This window comes from Arachis duranensis, chromosome 10, assembly GCF_000817695.3.
Source record: "Arachis duranensis cultivar V14167 chromosome 10, aradu.V14167.gnm2.J7QH, whole genome shotgun sequence".
In the NCBI taxonomy this organism is placed as follows: Eukaryota; Viridiplantae; Streptophyta; class Magnoliopsida; order Fabales; family Fabaceae; genus Arachis; species Arachis duranensis.
The window spans coordinates 77,817,661-77,820,614 of record NC_029781.3 but is presented as its reverse complement, the minus strand read 5'-3'; positions in this window follow the sequence as shown (position 1 = coordinate 77,820,614).

Below are 2,954 nucleotides of genomic sequence, written 5' to 3'. Positions count from 1 at the left end.
CTACAACTCCACTTGTTTCTTATTTAGTTCTATGTCCAACCAATTTGCAACTCATAGTTTTTATACCTTATTTGTCAATAGAAGACAAAATGGAATTTCTAGGGCTGCTAAATGTCGTTGAGAAAACCCATGGTCTGTTCTTCTCATACAAAACTAACTTAACTCTGAGGTGAATTACTTAAATATTCATAAGCCCTGTATACAAATTTGTTACAGAAATACGATATTGGTTGTATTCATTCTAAAACTTGAGGCTAGTACTTGTATTAATATCCACAAAGAAGGAAGTAGCATGAGCGTTGAAATGAAATTGAATTATGAGAGAGATCACAATAGGGTTGCAATGGCATAATTTATTGGTTTATTTCATTAGGAAGAGGAGATAAAGAGCATCCCTTTTCTTTTTAGCAAAAAGATGTTTGTGATGAGGTAGCTCTCTTTAGGAATGAATGAACATAATGTATAGTGAGTGAGAGTGAGAGTTGTAGTTGTTGTAGTAAGAGGGGTCTGTTGCAACTAACTGAGGTTTTTTTTACTAAGGTGCGGACAGGGAAAAATAATAAAAATGATTATATTGTGGATTTCAACGGATAAAGGAAGGATATTGTGCATTATTTGTTTTTAGATTAAAAGAAAAAAAAGGAGAAGAAATATATGGTTGTTTGTTTCCACGTAATTATGGAACTTTTCAAAGAAATAATGAGATGGATGAATTTTGCACATAAAGGTCGAAGAGTAAGAAATACATAGAATCCCACTTTATTTTTCTTCTTCCTCTTTTATTATTTCTCTTAGGACATGAGTTCCAGCACTAAGCACTAACCAAAGCAGGGTATTCGAATTCTTTTTCACAGACATCAAGAATGGCCAGAAATTCTTGTGTCTGCTACTCTGGCTAGTAATATATAATTTGAAAACTGGCCTCTTTGGTGCTTTGTGCGTTTTGTGCTTTCTAAACTTTTCAAATAATGGGGTAAAGTATTTTTCACTTCTGCAATGTTATTTGACCCACAAATTGTTCCTTCTTAGTGATTTGCTTTTATTCATTGTTTGCTCTTATTATTTTAGAGGGTTTATGGTGAGGAACAGAAGAAGTGTACAGTAGCAAAATAGACCTAACATTGAAGTTGTTACTTTGTGGTGATGAGAAAGAAAAAGAAAAGAGGAGGAAGCTGAAGAGGTCATCATCAGTTATCAAAGATAGGCAGCATCAGATATATATAATATACATAAATATAAATTTGTTGTATTTGTGTGGATTTGTTTCTGCCTTCATTTTTTTCAATACATATATGTAGTATACATAAATATAAATTTATTTGTATTAGAATCTATTTTCCATTTCATTTCTATATGATTTCACTTTTGCCTTCATTTTGATTTTCAATAATTATTGGCATTTAATCCTAATAAATAGTTATCTATCTTTGATTATTTATATATTTTGTTGAATTAGAATTATATTTAAAAATTAAATTTTAATAGTGATATATGCAAAATTTAGTTAAAATTTGTAATTAGGAAGCAACAGCAGTGACCAATTTAGCGACTGATTTTGAAATTTTGAAATTAGCTACTAGCGACTAATTTAGCAACCGAAAAATTAGCAACCGATTTAGCAACCAAAATATTGGACTCCATTTAGCGACCTAATACCTCAGCGACCGATTTAGCGACCGAAATATTGGTTGCTATTTAGCGACTGATCTTATTAGCGACCGGTTTAGAGACCAAAATTATTTTGTATGGGTCAGGTGGCGTTGGTGAAAACCGGTCGCTAAATATTAGCGACCAACATCAATCACTATTTTGAATTTAGCGACCAAGGTTTTAGCGACCACCAGAATCGGTCGCTAAGCTGATAGCAACTGATTTTCAAGAAATATCAGTCTCTAAATCGGTCATTATTTTGGTAATTTCTTGTAGTGCTATTTGCTTAGTAAATTCAATTCAATGGTTAATTGACAATTTCTTATCAATTGTTATTTACACTATTTATAGTAAATGAGCCATTGAAGTCTTGAATTTTAGATACAAAAAATTTAAATACTTTTTTTGTTGCTACACAATTATCATGTGATGGAAGTCTTAGCATTTATTCCAAAAGGGGAAAGCTTCATAAATCTAAGCATCCAAATAGTTTTTTTCTTGTGTAAAACAAATGAAGCTCATAACATTCCCATCACATCCCATATTCACTTATTTATTCTTGTCTTTCTACTCTTACCTCTAAGGTCTCATTGTCTTAACTCAATCTTTTCAGCCTTTCATATAATATGAAATATTTTGTAGCAGATATAGGTTTATCACTTTTTTCACTTAATTATTGTGTTGTTTTAAATAAATTTGATGGTAATAACATACATTATGTGTTAGGTAAAGTTCCCTCGTGCTAGTCTTTGTCTCCATTTATTTATTTATTTTGGCAAGTGACTAGTTTTCTCTAATTTCTCTCACTAATATATTATAGTTGTCCTTTATCTCCTTAAAAGTTTTTTTCTCAATGATGTTTTTCACTTGTCCTTTTCATTAGAAGCGATTTGTGGTAAATATAAAGTGTTGAGTTATTTATTATAACTGCTATAAAATGTTGGCAATGGACTCAGAGAAGAACCCTATCATCCATATACGCATCTTGGAGGTACCACTCTTTATCTCACATGAACTATTTCTAGAAATTATTTCTAAGGTTCTACAGGAAGACCTTACAAATGTTTGTTGGTTGAATGATTTGGATAATTGGGTGCTTAGGAATTAATATTTGGTGCTTGTTCCCATTTAAACTACTACTTTGATATGAGTTTATCAAGGACTAATAACATGACTTTTTCTTGTTCTAATTTTTTTTAATTTGTTAATTATTACTTTTTTGTTACAATATGTAATATTTTTGTCCATATCTTGTTTGGCAGAATAAAGACCGTCATAAATCCCTAGAAACACCGTCGCTATTT